General features: G+C 44.0%; 1 pseudogene; it reads left to right on the top strand.

Moving 5' to 3' along the window:
• The first annotated feature begins 397 nt into the window (after positions 1-397).
• Positions 398-741, top strand: LOC132229414 (large ribosomal subunit protein eL31-like; annotated as a pseudogene).
• The last annotated feature ends 8,098 nt before the right edge of the window (positions 742-8,839 follow it).

Here is an 8,839-nt window from a genome sequence, read left to right on the forward strand (position 1 = left end):
ACATTACCATGTACCATGACCACATCTGAGCCCTAATCAAGAGTAAATAATAATTCAAGCCAACGTTCATTCTCTAGAGAATTAAATAACCCTTGGGCGAGCTTGTTAAACAATGTTCCAGGATGACATCTTAAGTCTTAGAGAGTTTTTTTCAAATAGGTAATATTTTTTATGCAAAACTTGCTTAGAGTCTTATATCAAAAAATCACAATTAAATTAATATCTTTAGACTATATCTGAGGACTAAAGCAATTGACAAACAATTATTTTGTCATTTCCCAAGCTTACCTGATAGACTTATATTACAAACAGAATTTTATTTTCTATATTGCAATTGTAATGTTAAAATGCAACATATTAAAAGACTATTTCCACTTCCCAACTTGGGCCCAGCATAATGGCTCCACCAAAGAATGGTGGTGAAAAGAAGAAAGGCTGTTCTGCCATCAACCAGGTAGTGACCTGAGAGTACACCATCAGCATTCACAAGCACATCCATGGAGTAGGCTTCAAAAAGCATGCCACGAAAGAGAGGGGAACTCCAGATGTGCACATTGACACCAGGCTCAACGAAGCTGGCTGGGCCAAAGGAATAAGGGATGTCTCATACTGTATCCAGGTGCAGTTGTCCAGAAAACGTAATGAGGATAAAGATTCACCAAACAAGCTCTATATGTTGGTCACCTACATATCTGTCACCACTTTAATACTCTACTAACAGTTAACATGGATGAGAACTAACTGCTGAGCCTATATAGCAGTGGTTCTCAACCTTCTGGCCCTTTAAATACAATTCCTCATGTTGTGACCCAACCATAAAATTATTTTCGTTGCTACTTCATAACTGTAATGTTGCTACTGTTATGAATCATAATGTAAATATCTGCTTTGCAGGATGGTCTTAGGTGACCCCTGTGAAAGGGTTGTTCGACCACCAAAGGGGTCACGACCCACAGGTTGAGAACCGCTGCTATATAATAAAAGGGTAATATGTAAATCGACGGAAGAGTGGAACCACCAGTGGCTGTGACACGCACTGACCACCAGGGGCAGAAGCTCAACGCAGGATCAGGGCCTGCTGGCCAACCTCTTGGTCCCTTCCTCTGGCAGGCAGGCTCCGATTGCCTGATTGTGAACAGGGAACCAGGGATGGGTGGTGGCAGATGTGGGAGGCACCAGTCCAAGGCCCCCACCTTGCCAGTCACCCCACACACAGAAGGTGACCTGTGGCAGGTGGTGGGGCCAGAGCAGGCTGGAACAGCCAACCTCTTGGACCCTCCCCCCAGCCAGCAGGCTCCAATCCCCCAGTGGCAAACAGGAAACCGGAGGTGGGTGGTGGGGGCGGGGGGCAGCCAGGGAAGATGGCCCTGATTGCAGGCCAGGCCTAGGGACCGTACCCATGCACAAATTTCATGCACCAGGCCTCTAGTTGTTGAATAAAGTTAGAAAACTTGGGGGGAGGGGGAGGAGACTATTTCCAAAGCAAGTAGAAAAACAGGGAAAAACAGAAATTATCAAAAGAATATTAGCTAAAGCTCTATCAAAAATAAAGCCCTCCAAAAATACTAATCCCCTAGTATTATAGTTAACTATTTGTTTAAACACATTTAATCCATTAAAGATACTGTTTTAATTGAGCCACTTGTCCTTATGAATAAATGCTAATGGGCTTGAATTTCCACAACACATTTTAGACTCTTGAAAGTCCAATAATTGGTATTTTTAAAAATTCAGCAGAGGCTGTTCTGAAGTTATCTATACATAAAAAAAAAAAAATAGTTTGATATGAAGCTCAGTAGTAGAATTAAGTTTAGAGAGAGGGCTTAGAAAGAGTATTTTAACTACTTATTAACTTTTAAAATATTTCAAACCCTTTAGAAGCATCTATTTACATAAATTCAATGCAGTAATTAGAGATTATTCTTCTCTTTTCATTGAGATAACTCCCTGAGAATCTCTATTCAGCGCTTAGTGATAGTCCCTCATCTGGCTTCATCTAAAACACCTGGAAAATGCTTTAAAATAGAAACATATAACTCAGTCCACCCCAGAGATTCTGGTGCAGGGAATAGAGTCCAGGATCACACCGGGGTAGAGGGGAGCCTCCCCAGTCATTCTGATGCACACCCAAGTATGGGGACCATAAACCAACAGGGGTACTTTCTTCTAAGGCTGAAAGTGCAGCCTTAGAATTATTTGGCTTTTGGAGCCCGAAAATAACTTAGAAAACATGTAGCCTGATATAGAAATTCTGTCTATATCCTACAGTTCTGACTTTTAAGTGAAGTGAACTGGACGTAGGCCCCAGAGACTTCTCATTAGTGAACAATTACTATGTATTTTAATATTGTATTTCACAGCAGAAGCCCAGGTTCAGTCAACCTTGTCTAGTGCTAGAAACTGATGCCTAAACCAAGGGTTGGCAAATGATAGTCTATGGGCAAACCATTCTTCTGCCTGTTTTATAAATAAAGTCTTATTGGAACACAGCCATGCTCATTCATTTGCATATTGTCTATGGCAGCTTTCACACTGCCAGGGCAACCTTCAGTAGTTGAAACAGACATCATGTAGCCTGCAGGGCCTAAAATATCTACTACTTGGCCCTTTACAGAAAATGTTTGCTGACCCTTGGCTTAAATCTTATTTAAATTGACAAGTACGTTATTTTTCTCCACAATAAAAAAATAAAGAAGTTAAATAAAAAATGCAATTCTTACAATTCAATTATAAGAAGAGAGCCCAATTTTTTTAATGGGTGAAGGACAAACTCACACTTCATCAGAGAAGATATATATGCATGGCAAATGAGGACATGAAAACACATTCAACATCATGAGTCATCAGGAAAATGCAAATTAAAACTACAATGAGATGTCACTGCACAGTTATTAAAATCACTAAAAGTAAAAAAGACTGACCATACAAAGTGTTGGCAAGGATGCAGAGTAACTAGAACTCCCATATATTGATGTGGGTATACAAGCCTTTGAAAAAGAGTTTCAATGTTTTGTTGTTGTTTTTAAGTTAAACATGTATCTATTATATGACCTAGCCATTATTCCCTGAAATATCAACACTAATAAAAGAGAAAAATGGTAATTGGCGTACGACGATACCCTTTTCATTGGCTAATTAGGGCTATATGCAAATTAACTGCCAACTATGATTGGCAGTTAACTGCCAACTAAGATTGGCAGTTAACTGCCAACTAAGATTGGCAGTTAACTGCCAACAAGATGGCGGTTAATTTGCATATGCAGGCACAATGCAGGGAGGCGAAAGGGAAAGCAGGAAGAAGCCCTCTGCCACTGACAGTGATCAGAAACCCAGGGGGGAGCTAAGAGCTGGGGGGCAGGGCAAAGGCGGCCCCAGGGCCGCCTTTGCCCTGCCCCCCAGCCATGATCAGAGAATCAGGCGCCTTTGCTGCCCTGGCCAGTGATAGCAGGAAGTAGGGGTGGAGCCAGCGATGGGAGCTGGGCACGGTCAAAGCTGGCAGTCCCGGGAGCTAGGGGACCCTTGCCTGGGCCTAAAGCGGAGCCCACGATCACGGGGCCGCTGCAGCTGCGGGTCCCCGCTGCCCGGGCCGGACGCCTCAGCCAGAGGCGTTAGGCCTGGGCAGGGGCGGAGCCTGCAACCACGGGGAGCTGGGGGTCCCCTGCCCAGGCCTGACACCTCTGCCGGAGGCCTCAGGCCTGGCCAAGGGGCCGATCCGGTGATTGATGATCGGAGGGTGATGAGGGTCAACTCCTCTGGCCGAGGCATCAGGCCTGGGCGGGGGGCCGATCAGGTGATCGGAGGGTGATGGGGGGCTACGCCTCTGGCTGAGGCATCAGGCCTGAGCAAGGGGCAGAGCCAGCAATCGGAGGGGTCTGGGGGTCCCCTGCCCAGGCCTGATGCCTGGGCCAGAGGCATCAGGCCTGGGCTGGGGGCAGAACCAGTGATGGGGGGAAATGAGGGTCCCCTGCCCAGGCCTGACGCCTGCATCAGGCCTAGGCAAGGGGCCGATCCTGCGATTGGACGGTGATGGGGGTCAACGCCTGAGGGCTCCCAGTATGTGAGAGGGGGCAGGCTGGGCTGAGGGACACTCCCCCCACACACACACCCAGTGCACGAATTTTGTGCACCGGGCCCCTAGTTTACTCATAAGAAATGAAATCATATGTCCATACAAAAACTTGTACACAAATATTATAGTAGCAGCTTTATTTTTAACTGGAGGTCCGGTGCACAAATTTGTACATGGGTGGGGTCCCTCAGCGTGGCCTGTGGGGATTGGGCCAAAACCAGCAGTCCAATGCTGCCTGCAGCTCCAGCTCATCCCAGCCCCACTGCACCTGCTGCTGCAGGCTCGTGCCCAGTCAGTCCTGATGGAGAGAGGCTTATGCCGCTGTAGCGGCGCTCACCAGCCATGAGCCCTGCATCTGCCGCCCACCCCAAGGGGGGTGAGGAGGGGGCCAGGATGCAATCAGCCCTCCAGGCTGGTGGTGGGATGCCCTTGCTGACCCAAGATCCGAATCCGTCCCACTGACCAGGCCGGTTGTCGGGAGCCACCTGGCAACCACTTTTATATCGTTTCTTCCTTGTGGAGCATCTAGGGAGGGGAAGCGGCTGCAGTGCCAGTGCCCGAGGCCAACTTCTAGGAGGCTAGTGGCACTGTCAGGATCATGCCAGTGGTGCTGGTCTGTCGGTGCCTGGCCTATTCTCTGGAGTGGAGCTGCAGAACTACTGAGGGAGTGAGTGGTTGCTGCCAGTCTGGTGGGCCACCAGGATGGGTCAGTCAGCTGAGTGGCACTCCCACTGTGGAGGCACACTGACCACCAGGGGCCAGCTCCTGCATTGAGTGTCTGCCCCCTAGTGGTCAGTGTGCATCATAGTGACCAGTCTACTGGTCATTTGGCCGTTTGGTCACTTAGGCTCTATCTATATATATAGATAGATAGCCAAAAACTGGAAACAAGCCAAATGTTTATCATCAGGTGAATGGATTAAAATAAAAACAAAAAAAGTGATATAGCCATGCCATGTAATATTACTCAGCAATAAACATGAGTGAACTATTGATACATGCAACAATATAGATGAATCTCAAAATAGTTATGCTAAGTGAAAGAAGACAAACAAAAATACATCTGAAAAGGCAAACTGTAGAGATAAAATCAGAGCAATGATACCCAGGAACTGATAGTGGAGAAAGAGGATTGATACCAAAGGCAAGAGAGAATTTCCTTGGGTGATAGAAATGTCCTATACCTTGATTGCGGTGGTGGTTACACAACCATATACATTTCTCTAAACTTACCCAACTATTCTCTTTAAAGAGCTGAAATTTTCTATATGTAAATTATACCACAACTAGAGGCCCAGTGCATGAAACTCATGCACTCAGGGGTTCCCTCAGCCTGGCCTGCACCCTCTCGCAGTCCAGGAGCCTTTAGTCAGCAGTCGTATATCCTTAGCACTGCCGAGGAAGCAGGAGAGGCTCCCGCCACCGCCGCTGTGCTCGCCACCCATGAGTCCGGCTTCTGGCTGAGCGGCGCTCCCCCTGTAGGAGCGCACTGACCACCAGGGGCAGCTCCTGCGTTGAGCATCTTCCCCCTGGTGGTCAGTGCATGTCATAGGGACCGGTTGTTCTGCCATTCGGTTTATTTGCATATTACCCTTTTATAATATAGGAGGATAAGCCAGACTTGTAGAAGGACACAGGAGCCAGTCAGAAGGGACTCCCATCAGCCAAATCTGAAATAAGTTGAACACCAAAGTAAATAATCATAATAAGGGATAATAACCTATTGAAAAAAGAAAGGTATCTCTAGTTCATACTGAGATACATAAATAAATAGATAGGAGGATGGGGGAAATCCATGAGTATAGAAAAAGGTAATTCATAAATGTGAATAATAACATTAGAAAATAAGCACTTAATTACCGCTATAATAATTAACACACTCAAAAATCATCAATGGATAAGTTTGTTGAGAAACTGAATACCTGTATAGTTTCAAATTCTCTCCCAATAAGATACTTATTAATTACAAAGGAAAAATAATAACTTTACAGTAGAGAAGCCTGGTAGACAAGTACTTTAACTAAGTGATTAAAATTTATCACCTATAATGAGACACAACGGCATTATCAACCTCTGATGTAAAACACTAAGAGGATATTTCATGTCTGTGGTTTTCCTACCAAGAATGCAAAATCCAAATAGAAACATGAGAAAACATCAAATGAAAATTAAAGAACATTCTACACAGCAACTGACCTGTACAATTAAAAAATGTTAGAGTTATAAAAAATGTTTTTAATGAGAAATTATTCCAGATTAAAGGATATATGGAGACATGAGAACTTAATGCAATGAGTGATTCTGGATCACATCCTGGACAAGAAAGGAAATTATTAGGACAATTGGCAAATTTCAAATAAGATCAGTAATCACATAATAGTTTTGCATTAATGTTTACTTCCTGGGTTTGATGCTTTCTCCAGTTGTTTATAAGAATGTCTGTTTTTCTTTTTCTTTTTAGGAAATACATTCTGCAGTATTTAGAAGTAATGGAGCAATATTTTTGCAACTTACTCTTAGAAAAAATAAAGTGTGTATATAGTAGTGTGTTGGTAAATGTTTAATAACCAGTTCTCCAAAGACTTGTGCACATATATGTACACATATAAGTTTAGTATAAATTTTACTGATATAAAGAATGGGCAGTACACAATTTTAAAAATAATCAAATGTGCAGTACACTTTATTATAAATTCCATATAACCAATTGATTCTCCCAGAATGATTTTTGCCAAACTCTTATATCTGTAGCCAACCTGAGGTTGCTATTCACAGTGTAGCAGCTGCAGACAAAATGCACTATAATCTGCATTATTAGCACAGTCTCATCACTTTCTTAAGTCTAGACCAACAATAAAGCAATAAATCAAGCCCTGATCTGTCTCCCTGGGAGCTCACCGAGCACTGAGTAGCACTCTATGATACAGCATTTTCGTCAGAGAGAGAATAGAAGGAAATCACCTCCAGAGAGCGTAGTATTAGTAAGATAATTAGGAAGACATGAATCTTAAGTATTGAGTATTGATTTGAGTTTGGAGGAGGCATTAGTCACTAGCACCTGTCTCTTTACTTTATAACTTAATTGTAAGCTAAAATAATTTCATGTTTAGCAATGGCCAAATCAAACATCTAACTCACAAATTCCTAAAAAGGTTAACAATCAGCTCTCCTAAGCCAGAACCAACTCCAGTACACCACTCAGAGGGAGAGTGATGGAGCAAATACGGTAACACTTCAATAGTCAGAGAATGTGGATAGAGGATATATAAGAATTCTATTGTTTCTATAACTTTTCTGTAAATCCAAAATTGTTTCAAAATTTCAAAGTTTAAAACAAATCAACTAAACCCTGATTCATGTAATTTTGCTCTCTTTCTGTGTAGACATGAAACAAATTAGCCCTTCGTTATAGCACTGCCAAAGAATTGAAGGGAAAAAGAATGCCTTTGGGGAAAAGTGAGCACTGACATTGCAGGGACCACCTGAGTCCCTCCCATTTCATTAATGGCCTGTTATTTTACAACTAGAGGCCTGATGCATGAAATTCGTGCAAGGGGCTTGGCCCTCGCAGCCCTGGCTTCATCCAGAAGGTCGTCTGGAAGGTCATTCAGCTGTCCGGTCTAATTAGCATATTATACTTTTATTATTATACATGAAGTCAATGACAACTTGTTCATGTTTAAGTTTTTCCACAGTGCAAGCAAAGTGTAATAATATAAGTATAAACTGAGTACCATGGGAGCACGGTAGAGATCTCTGACCTTTTTCTCCCCTGCCCCTTCACATACCCTTTACCGCTTCTTCCTGCCCTCTCTTTATGAAAAAAAAAACAAAATGAGAAGAAAGCATTCATGACCTATAACAGTGGGTTAGCATGCAGCCAGCAGGTCTCAACACCCCATAGCAGCCCATGTTTCATCTGCAAAATTGGAATGGCAGGTCTGGTCTCCTCCCAGTCTGATTTTAATGTTCTGCTTTGGATTTTGTGTCCAGACAGCTTGTGAGTGGAGACTGAAGAGTCTACCAACTCTAAAAGTTGTCCCTGCATCACTGTGGCACACCAAATGGCACTCCTCCTTCGCAGCTGGAATCGGCCATGCCTGGATACGAAGCAGCTGTTCCATCGTGCAACAATGCAGAGCAGTTTGGGACAGCAAGTGAAAGATAGCACCCCCCCCCCCCCCCCGAAACTGCAGAGAAAATTTATTAGGCCTATTATCCTGGCTTCACAGTTGTTAAGAAGTGGCAGTTGGGCTCTCCTATTACGAAGGAGCTTGGAGGAGGCGCTGGTCACTGTGGCATCTGCCTCTGGACTTTAATCTGGAGAGAGTGTCACTGCCCACCCAATGCTTGACCGGAAAACTTCTAAGACAATCACTCTGAATGCCCCAAGTGGGTGGTAATTGTATTTAATGCCAGGCGCCATTACGGGCCTGGGTGCACATAAAGTAAGTCACCAAGATTCAGTCAGAGCACTGGAAATACTTAGAATCGGAAATTCTAGACCTGCTTGGAAGTAGCCTCGGGCTCATTTCACCCAGTCCAACAATCTGGTTGGATTCAAAGGAGATACTCTGGCAAGATCCTTATGGTTCAAGACTATAAATTAAAGGCGTCAGACGCATGCAGGAGAGTAAGTTCAGAAGGCACAGGGAAAGGTGTGATTACTGAGAGTTTCAGGACTCCCCGAAAAGAGGAAGCTGAGTAACCTCACCCCCAAAACCTGAATTTCCAGAACAAGCCCTCCACCTGATGGAACAGGAATTAACA

The sequence above is a fragment of the Myotis daubentonii genome, chromosome 3 (assembly GCF_963259705.1).
Source record: "Myotis daubentonii chromosome 3, mMyoDau2.1, whole genome shotgun sequence".
Classification (NCBI taxonomy): domain Eukaryota; kingdom Metazoa; phylum Chordata; class Mammalia; order Chiroptera; family Vespertilionidae; genus Myotis; species Myotis daubentonii.